Below are 16,162 nucleotides of genomic sequence, written 5' to 3'. Positions count from 1 at the left end.
CCCATTGTTCTTGTGTTCTCTTCTCTACCAACTAAGCCGTGCCACTCGCATTCTTCATTGCAACGGAACGGTACCCAGTGTACGGCACTTACGATAAAAACAGGTGTTTTAAAGAGAGTGTCGCAAGTGACGATGCGCTTGTCAGAATAAAAAAAAAAGGTCAATCTAGTTTAATTAGCCTTGGCACGCTACCGCTACCAAGTACGCTTAAGGTGTTCGCGTGAACTGGCGGGAAGATAAGCGGCACCACCGAAAGCTTTCCACTTTGTGTTCCAAGACAAGAAGCACAAAGTAGCTTTCAGTAAAGCACCTAACGCCACCCGGAGACAAGCTTTTTCCATGCATTGAGGTGAGACTTTACGATTGTTTGCTTCGCAGTTAACGGCCGCCAGCAGGGTTCTTTCGCAATGTAGGGCTCGCTAGCATTTTGTCCAGCTCAGTAACATCTTTGTCACACTACCTCAGTGGGCCAATAGCCCTTCTTCTGACGCAGTTTTAAATTTTCTGAGGAGGTTGGTGTAATGGGGTTGTCACATCCATTTCATCGCCGTAGGTCCACGTTTAGCTGGTACCAAAGCAACCTTGATTTCTTTATTCATTCTGCTGATATCACCTCATTCGTACCGTGGTGATACGCCTTCTGTCTCGCCACCGATTCGAATATATCCCCATCAAATACCCCTCTTCTAAATCTAGCGCTCCTAATCGCGGGATGGTTAAATGTTTCCGTAACAGGCGGTAGCTGTATACATTATATTCTCCCTGTTTATCCTCCCCCATTATTGATACTGCCTTTATCCACCTTCAAGGCTTTGTAAGTTTGCTTCCTGTGTATCATCTTTGGAAGAAGTGCGGAATTATGAGCTCGGACTATAGATGGCTACTATCTCTTTAATTCCTATCACAGTGCCTAGAACTGTCCCCGCACGGGGCACCTTGAGTACTCAAGTTTCAAGTTTCACGCTTATTTCAGACATGTAAATAACACTGTTGAGGAGGAGGCAAAAAACCCGCCGTGCAGAAGCTTGACGATGCTCCCACCCTGAGCTATATAGGCAGCAAGGATAACCAAGAGCAGGTGCAGGAATCAAAGCACTACTTCTGTTTCCAGTGCAAACAAAGTTACGCACTTAAAGGCAGATGAATATTTATATGTACCTCACGTGCCGCTAAAAAAACAATTCATCCGTAAGAATTCAACAGAAATATATACAACGCAAAAAGTATCAAAGACATGGCAAAGGCAGGTGTAGCAAGAAGACAAGTGAACATCGTGAACAACAAAAGACAAAAAAATAATACGTACATTCAAAGCCTCTGTTATGAAAACGAAAGTTTTTATCTGTTAGGACGGCGAACCATCCATCAGAAGAGTTGGGTAGACCATATCGATTGAGCAGAGTAGGCAAAGCATAATTTAGTGCTTGAAATCCGTAACTAGTCCGAGGGAGAGTCAAGTACCAGTGCTCAGGATGACACCTTTGATGGCAGTGTGTATTTTTTTTTTGTAAATTAATCGTTTCCTCAAGCAATGTCGCTGGACGTTCGGACAATGGTTTGCACAGTTGAAGTAGGAGAAAATCATACAACGAAATAAGTTTAATTATGTGATCATTTGAATACAAGTGGTCGGAAGACGATATCTTTGGCACATTTGCTATTGCTTTCAATGCACCATTCTGTACCACTGGAATTTTATTGCCGTTGGTAGCTGTAGTGTTACCCCAGATTAAGTTACAGTATCTTATGTTGGATTCAACTATAGAAAAGTAAGAAATAGGCTTTGTTTTTACCGGCAGCATCTATTGCAATTGCCTAAGTATTTAGACTGTACGAGAGAGTTTAGTTTTCGTGTACTCGATACGAGCATCCCACAGCATAAACTCAGTATAGTAAACGCCCTGAGATTGAACTACCTTAGTTATTTGTATTTCTTAGCCCCCAGTGAGAGAGAAGTCATAAGTCGTGTTTTGGCTTTAAAGGATATGGCTTTTGTCTTGTTTGAGTTGACCGAAAGAGTATTTCTGATAGACCATGTGTGTAGTTTTGCTCAGACTATATTCCCTTTCCCACTAAGCTATTTGCATCCTGGCCAGTTAAGAATAAGCTAGTACCGTCTGCATATATTACGTACTCAACTTCTTTATCTATTTGTATCAGATCATTAATATATATATTCAATAGTGGGGACCTAGCAAACTTCCCTGAGGAACCCCAGGTTTAACATGCTTGAAGGCAGATTGAAAACTATCAATTGTGACACACTACACGCGATTACTGAGATAATTGAAAATTAAATTAAACATATTATTTCTGATTCCGTATGCTGAAAGTTCTAAAAGAACAGTACGATGATTCATTCTGTCAAAGGGTCTAGAAAAGTCCATAAATAATCCTAACGTTATCAGTTTATTCTCGATGTTGGTAAGAATGTTCTATTTTTGTCGTAGCAGTGCAAGTTCGGTAGATGAGTGTTGTCTGAAACTAAATTGTTTTAGGGGTTATGCATTGCACTTTTTGAGAAATCGGATAATCGTTCAAAACGTTGTAGGTGAGAAAGAGAGAGAGAGAGAGAGAGTAATAATTCACGCGCACGCGCACACACGCGCGCACACGCACACGCGCGCGCACACACGCACCCACACGCGCACCCATTATAAACACGCGCACGCGCGCGCGCACGCACACGCACACACGCATGCACCCGCACGCGCACACGCACGCGCACGCACACGCACACGCACACGCACACGCACACACACACACACACACACACACACACACACCACTGTATGGCTACTGGGCGAGTATGTATAGAGAAGTCGGGCTTTGCACGTGAGACAACAAAAGAACAAGCAGAGATCGAAGGGAAAAAAAGTTGAAAATGCAGGTGTCTCGATTACGCTATAAGATATGGCAACTGAACACCATGTAGGGGCCAATGCATGTGGGCTGCAGGTGCTGCGTGCGTGCGTGTGTGCGTGTGTGCGTGCGTGCGTGTGTGTGCGCGTGTTCGCGTGCGCGTGCGTGTGTGCGCGCGTGCGTGTGCGTGTGTTCGTCTGATATATGCATGTGTCTGTGTGTGTGTGGTTTTGATCTAATCCTACTTGTTCGTCTCTAGCTGTGCAAGTGTGTTTTGGAAAGAATGCGTTTTCTGTTTAATGTAATAAAGAAAGAAAGGAGTGATTTAGCCGGAATTGCTTCCATTTCCATGGCGTAAGAAGTGGAGTCGATTCATGCGGAAATTTTTGTTTCCGATACATTTTTCGCCGCTTCGCAAAAACAATCAGCCCTACTCGCACTGCTCACAGACGATAAGCAAAGAATAGATGTAGCAGAACGATTACTCGCACTGCTCACAGACGATAAGCAAAGAATAGATGTAGCAGAACGATTTCTGTCCAGATTTTTTTTTGGTAATCGCCAACGAGCGCTATTAGTAGCCAACAACCCTTACCAGCTGACGAAGTTGTTCGTTCCGCCATTCGCGAAAACGGTTACAAACGCAATAAAACGGGGGCGACGTCATGCACATTGTTTGACACTATTAGGTGAACACTTCCTCCTGAACATTTGGCGCATTGCATTGAAAGCGCTATTACTCGCAAAGGGCTTTCATTAAGAAGAGAAATTTGTGATGCTCATGAAACGTTATCGTTCCTCCCAACAAAACCTTTTTTTCCGACTTCTTTATGTTTTCTCGTTAGACGAAGATAACCTACGTTTGGAGCAAAAGATCAGGAGGCACTACAACATTTTTGTGTCTTTCCCTTTTCTCAGCCCAGTTACTTTCATACCCTTCTGAGGAGAGAAAATGAGCTCCGAGGAAGCGATGATGGCGGCCATTCGTGACATCGGGGACCCAGATGAACTCGCCAATCTCCAAGACAGTGTCGTCCTCAAATTAGAGAAGCCGCTCTCCACCGGGCATACCCCACCCGAGGTTGCACTCGACTCTAGTGGCTTGCTCCTTACGGCGAATAGGGAGGTCTTCATGAAACTACAGGACTTTTTCGCAAAGCAGTCCATTTCTGTGGCGGTTTTTGCCGGCTGTCCAGAACTAGGATCGACGCCAACATTTCTCGCTGCTTCCCGGAAGGCACTGCGCGGGAGGACCAAGAGGCTCATCATTGTGCACAACAGGCAAGCTGCTACTAAAACGGCCTCGTGTTGTTTTCAATTTTATCACCATATATCTACATTCCAACAGTGCTTCCTCTAACCACCGCTCCAAACTAACGCAGGGACCGTATCGATGACTTGGTGGACTGGTTCCCAGCCGTTACAGCGCTAATACTCTACCACGATTTGAGACTCCATGCGGGAGGTGCCAAGAATAAACGCAGGACAAAGCAGCCCTCACAGCTCCAATGGCTCTGTGGCACTGCACCTGGTATCGGCGCGCACAACCTCTACATCTCATCGGAGCTACTAGATGATTTGTTGTTTCTCAAATGTATGAACGTAAGTACTCGTATTTTGTGAAAGGCTCTTTAAACAGAAGTTTTTCGCGGATATGTTAGATCAATGCTCTTCCACGGTTGTTATTAGATGATAGAAAAATAGCGTAAAAATTTATTCGATTTTTCCTTCCACGTGCATTTAGTGCTGCTTCAACCCCGACGAGCCCTGCTTCAGATTTTGACAGTGAAGGGACACTGAGGTGAATTTCACAAACTTCTGTTTGTGTTTGCATTACGTAGAGGGGCTCAAATAAACGTACTTGTCATCGTTTCATAGCACTATTTATTTGGAAAACCTGAAAGAAGAAAACACATCATGCGACGTTTGCGGCGGCCCCAACAACTACCGCAGCGACGCGAAATGACGCGAACTCTTCTTGCTATGCGATCGAACGATATGTAAGATGTTAATGCTCATGCATACCCATTTGCGTGCGTGTCAAGGCTATCTTTTCTTTACGAAAAACTTCAGTGGTATTTGGCAACATGTGTGGGGGTGCAGTTCTCGTGGTTTATTTTTCAGAGTTGCTCAAACCAGTTTCGGTTTCGGTTTCATGGCAATACGTATACGCCTCAAGCGCGGCCTGTAGGGGCGCCCCTGAAATCCCCCTAGCGGCCCGTTTCGAAAGCAGCCGCGGGCGTCACCGGCCCGCTCCCCCCTGTCGCCGTTGATTTTTGGTCTCGTTCAAGACTGCGATTTACCGTTTGCGCGCGTTCGAAATACAGAATAATGTGGAGAATGCACTCTGTGTGCAATCGTGCATGTTTACGAGAGTATAAACGTTTATGACGCGATCTTAGTGTGGTGCATTCGGTCTGTATGAGCGCCATTTGTGTGTCACACACCGGCGTCCCGAATCCGGCGTATGCATACAGCTGATTGCAATTCCGCTGCCCTGAAATTTAGTGGCAGTGTCTCCGTAAGCAGTGTTTCATCCGATGGTCATGTTGCGGCCATACACTATGAAGTAAATCGGCTTTGTGCGCTTACATAGTCTATCGGAGCACTCATACCTGACAGCACGCAAGTTACGCTTGCCAATGTCACATATCAGATATAAGCCGATGCGGCATAAATTTCACAAACATTATACGAAAGAAGTACTATGGATAATGCAAAATTATACTCGGGAGTACGATAATTTAACGACCAATTTAATGCTTTGTCGTCTTTTCACGAGGTTAGCGCTCGCAAAGATTCATTTGTTACATTTATCCTCCACGAGAAGCGCGGAGACGGGCTCAAAGAGTAATCCGTGTCCACGACTAAACTCTTCTAAGAAACATCGCCATATGACACAGGGAGACTGCAGAATTTAGCATAAAGCGAAATCAGAGGACCTTATCAGATACCACACTCTTCCAACGAGCCCGTGTGCACGAGATTTCGGCGCACGTTATAGATCCCCATGCGGTCAAAATTAATCCGGAGCCCTCCACTACGGCGCGCCTCATCGCCTCCGTTGCGTCGGCGTGTTAAACCCTACAATCAATCAATCAACTCTTCCAACGACACCTTGTATCGCTTGTGAACTGCCTACACTGTATTCTTCAAAAAATGCGCCCGCCGAGTGATCAGCCGTTCGTTGAAGGCGAAAAACAAACTGAAAGTGATTACTAAAACGTTTGTTCGTTATTTTGCTCCGCATTTGCAAACATCGATAGTTCAGCGTCCCCCTCCTCCTCCCCCCAATGTCTTGCGAACTATCAGCGCATTTCGCATCTAGTTGGTCTGGTGAATACTACCTTGCTCAAACAAACGTCCTTGGCATTTCCGAAGCTGCACTACGTTTTTTTTTTTTCATCCCCGTTTGACTATTTTATGTATTTCTGCCTTGTAGACCATTCATTTTTCCTTGGTTTCATTAACTTATACCTTGGTTCTTGCTATAAGGCGTGAGTGGACAAATATTTAACAAGGCACAGCCTTTGAGTGAACTTAACATTTTCGCGTGGCTTATATTCCCATAAAAGGCACAATTTATTGTCAGCTATTGGGTGATCACATTCCCGAAACATATTTTTGTACGACGTACATATTTGAAGCAAAGCCGCATTTGTTGTCTGCGCTGCAAAACGAACCAACCTCTTACAGTGCCAATACCAGATCTAAACGAGGCGACAACAGAAATTATTTGTGCATGACGTGTCTGAAGGGGACAGTGGTGATATGCCGCTGCCGTCGCCGACACCCGCAAGAGCGACCAAGAAGCGTGCAGAACCGCCTCCCCGGATGCGCTCTCCGGATAGCTCTTGTTGGCGTTCCGGCGCTTTACCAAGACGCAGCTGTTTTTTAAAGTGCACCAAACGTGCTATTTGCTTACAGACGTCACCATAACAAGTTGTTTAGTGCGCGGAAAGGCAAAGAGAAGCGAAAGATAACCAAAACACTGTATGATCACCTATCAGCCACACAGCGCTAATCCCGTACACACAGTGAAGAAGCGGCGGCAGGCGGCGCAGCGATTTCGAAGCTCGAGGCGTATACTGCTTCCAACGTTGTGTGTTATCGCGCATTATCGATACTTTAGGAACCGCCGTGAGGTGCTATTTTCATGTTGTTCGCTCAAGAAATCGTCCAGATAAGTCTGCCAGCATTGCTCAGGCCGACCGAGTATTCGACCATTCAGCGCCAAGGAACGAGCCGAGGCGCACTTAGCTGAATGCCCTCCGCGCCATCGTAGATGCTCAACTGGAAGACCGCACCTAGTGAGAACGCGGCCTGTTTCCTCTTGGTATTTTCCACCGGGTCACAAAAGGTGCGCGGCCTTAAGGCCTGCAGTAGACCAAGTTCAATTATGCAGATAAATACACTTCGTTGCGGTGAGTCGAGGCAGGAAAACAAGGCTTGAAGATTGGAAATGAGATGCGTGCACCCTTGCAATGCTCCATACAACACAAGGTCGGCCACAGGTAATAGGTATAGTTTCCAGGGCCTATCCCTACATGTACAGTCATGGTCACGGCCAAATGAAATGTGAACACGAAAATATGAACCAGACCACGCAAAATTGAAAAATACTGTTCGTTGAGGTCCAATAATGGCGTGTGGAAAGCCGCGTTTCCCAACTTTGTTTTTGTAACTAAGCCAAGCGTAATTCTAAGCTGCAGGAAAAGAAATCGCGCTATTCGTGTGTTCTGGTTCATATTTTTCGTGTTGCCGCTTCATGTGTCCACGACTGTGCAATTCTGTTTACTTCTTGCAAACTCGTTGATTTACAGCACTCCTAGCTGCAAAGATGGGGGTTTGTTCGATACCAATTGTGCATGCAGTAAGCTCCCCCTCAGCAAGTATCTGATCAGCAACGACTTCCATTCTTAGGCAGACAAGGGGCCGCAAATGCGTGGTCGTCCTGAATACCGCTGTGCTAGTGCACCCAGCTCAAAAGGTCCTGCTACCCGCCGCGGTGGCTCAGTGGCTAAGGCGTTGCGCTGCTGAGCACGAGGTCGCAGGTTCGATTCCCGGCCACGGCGGTCGCTTTTCTGATGGAGGCGAAAAGCAAAAACGCCCGTGTGTACGAGATTTCGGCGCACGTTAAAGATCCCCAGGTGGTCAAAATTAATCCGGAGCCCTCCACTACGGCGCGCCTCATCGCCTGCGTTGCGTCGGCGCGTTAAACCCCACAATCAATCAATCAATCAAAAGGTCCTGCTACGTATCTTGGTTTTACGCTTTGCAATAAAAGTTACAGTTGATTTTATTTTCTTTTTACCCAGAAAAACTGCGCTGACTATTCTCCTGCCTTTAATTGTCGTTAGATCTTCTACAGGAGTACCAGTCGCACCGGCATACACAACTCACTACAGTGAAGGGAAGTCAGCGAAGCGTCGTTAGCCAATATTCATATTGCGTTTGCGCTGGTGTGGAGTTGTTTTTACTTTGTCAGCTTTCCGAAGCTTAATACAGTCTAGAAACAGACAAATTAAAGCCACATTTTCCGGGCGCGAATTTTGTTGGTGCTGTGTTTACACTGCGTGATCGAATTGGGACACGACCGGCTCTATAGATAACGATCTGCCCATCGCAGCCGGCGACAATGGCAGCCGGTGGGCCAAAAATTTGCCGTGCAGGGAAGGCGCGCGCCTGTCAGGTGGGGCTAAGTTTGCATAAAAAGTAGCAGTCATACAAAAAAAAAAAAATGCCGATTTTACAGACCGCTACCAAATTATTCCGGCCAGCAAGAAGAAATCGCGGTCAAGTCAAACGTCAACGTAGACAAATAAACCACACTGCTACCACATGCGCCTGCTCGAGTGGCATTCTTTTTTTTTTCGAGCATTTCGTTTATTTAAACATGCGGAAGCTTTATGAAATTTTGCTTTACATCGAGGAGCTTTCTTTTGATTGAAGCTCGTCTATGCACGTGCAAATTTCATATGATAGGCTCGAATTTGTACATTCTGTGCGTTGAAGCGCCGTCATAGTTTTTGCGGGTTCTTAGGCAGTTTTAGTTTCACGTCTGTACAGAGTTCACGTACGCGAACGTCAGAAGTATACGTAGCCCACGCGCATGTAGTTTGAAACCCTTATAGTTACGCGTACGCAACGCACGCCGCACGTAGGGAGCGATGCACGACCGGCTTTATAGATTGCGCCCTGTCGATTGCGCGTCGATTCCGGGGGCTGATTTTGTTATTGCGTGTTTTTTTTTTTTTACTTCTAAGCAGTATATGTATCAACCCCTAATTTTCATTCCCGTGAAGCCACTTTTACTCGGCGCTGCTCCTGGGCTCCTCCTCACAACGGTTATCACAGCGGTTATTCCCCTCGCCACCACCGATGCCTCTTTCACAAGTTGCGCAGCCGGCTGACAGCGACAGTATAGCGCCGTTATGAAATGATTGCGGAGAATCAACAGCAAGGCGAATGAGTGTAAAAACGCCCGAAAGCCGACGCCGCAGGGAATGTAGCCGCGGCCGTTGCCGCCTCAAATTCTACCTCGCCCACTAGCTGCGAGCCCCTGCCGGTTGAAAGCAACTTGCGCCCGTTGGAACGGCGGCGTGAACACACAACTCTTCTTTAGCTTGAAAGCCATTCCGAGCGACATTGTCGCGTCGGCGGCCCTCGTTTACCAGCTGGTCATAGTTCTTCTGGCGGAAGAATAATAATAAATCAGTCTGGCCACATGTAGAGCCTCTTTCCCTTCGCCGATGTATTTCACGCATAATTATGCGCCCATCCCCGGTTGCCGGTTTAGGCGTGCACGGGTTGGGGGGACGGAGGGGGCATGCACGCACAGCAGGGCTGAATGGCGCTACCGATGACATACCCGTTGTGGTGGTGGGAGATTTATATGTGGGAGTCTCATGGCTCAATGCGCCCTTTCCCCTGTCCTCCGTAATCGAGAGGTTTGGGGCTTGGTTTGTGTGTTGCCCACACAATAAGATGCCTATGACTGGGGAGCAAAAGAGACACCCACGTGTGTGTCGGCTGGAATAAAGGTCTAGGCCGTCGAGGTGGTAACTCGCTATGGGACACACGCTTGGATGGAGAACAGGCTTGGAGGAAGAAGAGCGGAAACTTCAGAAGCGTCAGCCCGAACAGAAGCGTGAATTGGCGCGAAAACAACGGAAAGCCACTGCCGCCACCGTTGCCACCTAATGTTCCAGCTGGTCGAGTAGCTGCGAATCCCTCCTGGATGAACAGCAACTGGCCCGCTTAGAACGCCGACTTGGGCCAATATCGCTTGTCCAGCTTAAAGGGCTTTCAAGAGCGACGTGTTCGACAGTGTCCTTCCCTTCTAAGCACCAGATCCTGAACAGTTTCTAGTTTATGCGTGCACCAGGGGAGTGAAGGTAGGGGGGAGGGGGCGGGCACGCGCAGCTATAGGTTTCATGCCCTTACTGATGGCATGTCATGTTCGTTGTGTTGGCGTGTTACACAAACAATAAGATGCCTATGACGCGGGAGGGAAAGAGACAGCTCTACGCTTGTCCGCTAGAATAAAGCTCGGGTCATTCCAAGTTTCATTCAGGTAATTGCTATACTCGGTTACAACTCAAGAACGCTTATAAAGTGCGAATGCACTTTATAAGCGACCCCAAACCATCCACCGCCGGCGTCGGTGGATGGTTTGGTTTTAAAGCAAAGCTTTGTACCTCTACCCCCCAAGGGTTCTTTCGCGACCGTTGGTGTCACCAGAAAACTCCAGCGAACAAATAAAAGAATTTACTGGCACCACCGGGAATCGAACCTGGAACTAACAGACTAACAAAGCGAGAGCCCGTTGTCTTACCGATTTAGCTACGAGCCCACGCGAACACGGGAAGACAAATGGTGTACTCACCAAGCACATCTACGGGTTTACCCCCTGCCTTCTCGCTGAATGCCACGTGAAAGCGTCACACGACCCCTCACGCCTGTCTAGCGGCCCTGTGCGCACCTTGCTCATGTGCTGAGAGTTACAAAAATTAAAGGAATCTCGCACCAACCCATGGAATCTCACTTTTAGTACGCCAATGTGCTAAAGCCTGTGGCCTCCAGTATTCACGTAAAAAATCCCAGCTTCTTGTCATCCGCCCTCACGCCAAATCAAGGAATACATTCAAATACTCCTTGATGACCAGGCCATCACTCTAAGCCCCAGCATCAAGATCCTGGACCTACATCTCGAGGATAACACCAAGAGTGACGTCTCCGTGTAGCGCCTAAAAACAGCATTAATCAAATCATACACATCATCAGGCGAGTTGCCACCAGGAAGCCAGGCCTAAAGGAATCTGGTAGCTTTCGATTAATTGAAGCTATCGTCCTCTGGAGAGTCACTTACGTCAAACCCCTGTCTTCTTCTCGACGAGGAAGACATAGAGATGCTTTATATAATGATTAGAAAGGCGGTTGACCAGGCCATTGGTCTTCTCATGAGTGCGTCCACACTGAGGCTGCTTAACACGGGCTCCACAACACGGTGGAAGAGCTGATAGAAGGCCATCTTTCTAACCAGAAGGTCCGGCTCAGAACAGCGGTGGGTAACCTCATGCTTCACCAGATTGGCTGGGCAGCCCAGAATGTCACTCCGCTTGACATACTCCCAGACTCTTGGTGACTAAAACGAAATATGCTCCCTTTGCTTAGAAATATGAACCCCTCACATGACGAGGGTCACCGAAAAGCACGGGCTCAAGCGCTAAACACCACCCTCGGTGGGGCTCATGCAGTTATCTACAGAAACTTCTCCAAACATCGAGGGCAGGAACACGCCATCATCGTGGCTACCAGAACCAGCCTCCTTGCGTGTACCTCGCTTAGGACCCAACAAATGACGGCAGCAGAAGACGCAGCCATCACCTTGGCTCTCACTCAACCAGGGGTTCGGAGGGTAGTCACCGATTCGCAGCAATCCTACTGGAATTACCAGTCGGGTTGGGTGTCCTGACCTGCACTGTTCGTGCTAAAAAACCACTCCCCAAATGGTTCCATTCAGCTCATCTGGACACCCCCTAACGCTTCAATGGAGGGCAACAAATACGCCCACCCAACAAGCCTGCGCTTTTACCTCCCGTGCTGTGGAGCTGCACGAGGACAGTCACCCGCTTGTCACGTCCAGGGAGATAATCCAGCATTATCGCCTTCTAAGACAGACCGTACCTTCTCCTTACCCTGACCTTTCCAGAGAACAACAAACTACCCTACGGCTCATATATACCGGGCTCCTTCCCACAGCCTACGCGTATTCACTTAATGCACCCGAAACGCTACGACGCTGAATGTAAATTTTGCTCAGAAGTAGGAACACCCCGCCCCGTAATCGGGGTGTGCGACTTTAGCCCTGAGCACCCTCCTCTCTTTCCGTCAACTACCCATAAGAGCAATGGGAGATGCTACTCTCCAGGCCCTCTCTACCTACCCAGCTTCAGCGGGTGGACAGAACACAGGCCGCGCGGACTGCATATGGGCCCCACAGAAGAAGGAATCACTCCCCAGGGCTGCACTCTGGGCCGTTCAGAAATCTGAACAGCAGTATTTCTTCCTCCTCCTTCTCAGCCGCAAGTCTCGTCGCCTCCGTCCGCGGCGCAGACACGGAGAAGTAAGATCGTCTAACACCGGGTTGGAGCTTACTTTGATTTTATAAAAAAAAGTTTCCTCTTGTGCTACACCAATACAACTCAACCAAACACCGTTCATGCATCATGCATTGAGTTAACCTTACCGAGAATATCTCTTTGAAGTAATAAATGGTGTGGTTAAGTGCACTTCTCTCTGGTATTACTATTTATAGAGCGATGTGAGTGATTTTAAGTGACGTCGCATGAGTAATCGTTATGGGTGCCGTTTACAGCTTTGCTTTCCAACCACATTCACGGGATGGATTGGCGCGATTTTTTTGTGTTTATCTCTTATTTTGCGGTCTGGCGGCGGCGGCGAGGGGTAAGGTTACGCAATGTTCGCTGCATGCGGAACAGTGGCGGCAACGTCTCTTTGCAGCTAATTTTAAATGATATAGTCTTTCTGTGGCTACTCAAGCGCGACATTGTTGGTCTGTCTGTCTGTCGGTCTGTCAACCTCTCTGTGTCTGTCATAAAGATAATTTGTCATTGCAACTTATATCCCGCCCCGCCGTATACATGGCAGCTTCCTGCCTCGTACGTTTTTCTTGCAGTACTTGCAGCAATAGGTCACGTTGCAAAAATCCTTGCTAGTGCCGATGTAATCATAGTGATCCTTCAAACTCTCTATCCTACTAAAACCTTGCGCTATCACTAGGCCGTCGGCTGAGTACGTGTTGCAGACAGCCATAGCTGGGCTTACAAACAATCGTCAGAGGAACACTTTTTAACTGACCTCCATGGTCCGTATCCGCATACTGCGCATAACTCGAATTTTGGTCCTTTTATACCGTGATGACCGCTCTTTCCTTGTTTTCGTTACAACTCGTCCTCCGGAAATTTGTTCTGTCTCCTCCACCTGCGCAAAAGAACAACACCAAATAGAACACAATACCACGTTAATCGTACAATGATCACTTATCGTTTTTCGGCTTCAATAAGGTCATTTAAAGGACCCATGAAGAAAAAACACAAGTTTGGTTCATTCAAAAGATTGCCTCGTTAGAATCATACTGACACCACTTTTAACGTAAACTTTGCTCAAATAATCTACATAATTCGGAAAAAAGGGAATGGCCATGCGACCCACTAGCTCATTTCCCGCAACAACCTATGATGCATACAAGGCAGGTCTGCAATTGGCGGAGGGCGGCAAAGGAAACGCAAATTAGGCAGAGTTTATAAGCTTGCCGAACGAGCTATTTGCCCTTAAATTTAGGGCACATTCTTTTTAAAGCTCTAAGATGGTGGGAGAAACAGTGTAAGTTACGAAAGCACGCGTAAACATAGAAGTACCGATGAGTACTGCTGTTGGTACTGCGCGCACTATGCTTGGTTTAGCTGCACAGGACTGCGGGGCTTTGGGGTTGTTTCAGACAGGGGGGGGGGGGGGGGAGGGGAGGGTAAAGCGAGCTCCGAGACCGTACGAATCGTGTGCGCTGACATGATACAATTCCCATGGTTGCCATATCAATTGTATTCAGCCCTCTAAAATGTTGTTCCGTAATTTTTTAACTAAAACAAAGAACTGAAGCAAAATAGTTACAAATAATTGCCGCAGTAATTAAAACTAGCTCTATAAAAACTTTTAGTGTAATTAAGCTCTAAGTAGAGAAGAAAGAGTAAGTGCGTAGTTCAGTTTCGGTTTCGATTTTCTTTAAGTGTGCTAGGAAGTGGCCAGGCCCTTGCGCCTGATTTGCGCAGTGTGTGTGTGTGTGCAGTCTCCACCTAAGATCTGCGTGCGTGCAAAACGTGTAAAACTGGTACAACTCGGATTCACGCGCTGAGCAAGTGCCTCCCCGGCCGCTTGCGACGCTGTCATTCGTTTCTTCACAATAAGCACCCTATCTATTGCCCCTCAACTTACGCCGGAACAGCGATTCCGATCTGACCTTGACTACCGCAAGTTCACTACAGGCTACAGAGTGGCATCCAGCGATCGTTCCCGTTGGAAGAGAAATAAAAGGAGCCTTTATAATCGTTCGGTTCCAGGTGTTTTATTCATGGAAGTTCTTATAGCTCTTCATGCTTCTAACTTTCGCGCAAACGTTCGTGAAGGTAGAACGAAAAAATAAGTAATGAAATGCGGTTTCTTTTTTAATCATTCACAATAAGTCAATAAGTCAATGTTCTCTCCTCGCGCGCTATGTACGGCAAATTACTGCCCATTCAATACTGCCCATTCAGTCCCGCAAGCTTTCCATTGAAGTGGTGGAAAGCAGCTAGAACTTGACGAATACAGACAGAAAAAAAAGGGACACGCCGCTGAGTGTATTTCGCATACTCCCGCATACCCCCTTGGCATGCATTCTGCTACTCCGTTGGCCTGCGATCGACCGCGCTCTTTCGTTCCTGTGCTTCAAAGGGCCGCGACTCACCGGCAATGTCAGCGTTTGCCCATGCGATAAAGTTTTTTTTTTGGTGTCAATAAAGGTTTTACATTCAGTTAAAGCCACAGTTCACTTCACTTCATTTGAAAAGCATTGAGCGACTCGCAAATTGTCACAGAATGGCAAATAAAGCGACAAAGCGCAAAAATGCACGGAGATGATGACGAAGATTCATTTTTATGTGCGCCCCAGTACGGATCAGCTGATTCCTTGGCGTCCTCGCGCATGCGATCAGTCGCATTCCAGCTTGGGCGCAAGTGTTGTGTGAGCGTTGCCACATCTTGCTCAAATAGTCTCAGTACATACCACTCACACGCTAAGCCGAAAACACGTCGGTTACCTACCCACAGGAGATAAACCACGCAATGCTGTCGACGCCGCCTACACAAATCCGCCTGGCCAGCGGTCCGCCATGTTACAATTAATCCCGGCATGCTTCGCTAGCCGAACGCGGAAACGTCACAGTAGCACGTTGCCAGATTACAACCCATCGCTTTTGCCGTTTTTAGTAAGCAAAAGCTCAGCTGGCAACCTTTAAATCATTGTATCATGTATGCCATTGTGTGTCGTACGGTGCCAATGCATTGGCTCAGCGGCGCGCTTTCCCTCTAGATTCAGTATATTATCTCTATGGTTTCAGACGATACTGGCCGATTGACGCAAGCGAAAATGACTTACGTGACCGTATTGTCGAGCGAGCACCATATTTCGCGAAACGATTATCTCCATGAAGAAAACAAGCCAGGCACAAATACGTTCACAAACAAACCGAAGGCAGAATTAAAACGGCTTGCCGCGGTGTGGTGGCGCCGTCTAGGTTCTCTAACGGTAAACAAGGCCCTGTGATGTCATTGCAGATCATGGAAACGCACGATTTAGCGGGAAGATCAAAATTTTAACTTAAATAATTACTTTCTCAGGGCATAAACCATCGTTTGCATTCGGACAAGCGCTGGGGGCACTATAAAACACGAAAGCTTACGAATAACACAAACTGGTGGTTTGTCTTCATGGCTGCTTTAATATCAGTGGTCATGTTCGAAAGGGTGTCAGAGAAGTAATTTTGAAGACGCAGAAAGAGTGCTCACTAATCAGTCACTCGGAAGGAATACTTGCCTAGCAGGTGTTGCGAAGAGCTACCGACGATGATGCAACATTGCATGACGCAACATTGCATCAGATGTACCACTTCGCATGATGCAACATTGCGTTAACCGTAACTGAGGGTATTGGTTGGATGTAGCCGATACGATCGACGGAACA

General features: G+C 47.3%; 1 protein-coding gene across 1 annotated transcript in view; it reads left to right on the top strand.

Annotated features, from left to right (window-relative positions):
• Nucleotides 1-4,326: 4,326 nt before the first annotated feature.
• The window catches only part of LOC144138294 (uncharacterized), a 90,070-nt gene continuing 78,234 nt past the window's right edge, over nucleotides 4,327-16,162 (top strand). Inside the window, exon 1 of the mRNA XM_077670509.1 lies at nucleotides 4,327-4,464. The gene's annotated coding sequence lies outside the window, so the exon portion shown is untranslated. The remainder of the gene's footprint in view (nucleotides 4,465-16,162) is intronic.

The sequence above is a fragment of the Haemaphysalis longicornis genome, unplaced genomic scaffold, assembly GCF_048455015.1.
Source record: "Haemaphysalis longicornis isolate Haplotype H1 unplaced genomic scaffold, Haemaphysalis longicornis Haplotype H1 scaffold_1, whole genome shotgun sequence".
Lineage (NCBI taxonomy): Eukaryota > Metazoa > Arthropoda > Arachnida > Ixodida > Ixodidae > Haemaphysalis > Haemaphysalis longicornis.
The sequence above is the reverse complement of the archived record's forward strand: the minus strand, read 5'-3'. Positions and strand labels throughout refer to the sequence as shown.